This window comes from Mus caroli, chromosome 11 (assembly GCF_900094665.2).
Source record: "Mus caroli chromosome 11, CAROLI_EIJ_v1.1, whole genome shotgun sequence".
In the NCBI taxonomy this organism is placed as follows: Eukaryota; Metazoa; Chordata; class Mammalia; order Rodentia; family Muridae; genus Mus; species Mus caroli.
Genome location: NC_034580.1, coordinates 92,934,585 through 92,935,065, shown reverse-complemented (window position 1 = coordinate 92,935,065; position 481 = coordinate 92,934,585).

Below are 481 nucleotides of genomic sequence, written 5' to 3'. Positions count from 1 at the left end.
TTGTGAGCCACCATGTGGTTGCTGGGATTTGAACTCTGGACCTTCAGAAGAGCAGTCGGGTGCTCTTACCCACTGAGCCATCTCACCAGCCCCAGACAAATATTTCTAAGCCAAATATTTGAGTCCTTGTGTTGAAGGACAACACAACTCACTGACCAGAACACTGAAAATACTTTGGAACCTAATAAAATGTTCCCATATTTGTTCTCTTTTTGCTCTTCCATGTCCTTTTTTATTTGTGCAGAGTGGAGGGTCTTTTTGTAATCTGCTAGCCTAGATACTGCTTTGTAGATAAGACTGGCCTCAAACTCAGACCCACCTGCCTTTGTGTCTCCCTCTTGGGTGCTGGGTTTAAAGGCGTGCACCTCCGTGTATGTATGGCCTTGCGTGACCATTTATTTGCTTGGTTTCTGGAAATTGAACTCAGGATATCACAAATTCAAGTAAGCACATTTACCACTGAGCTACACTATATGCTTAT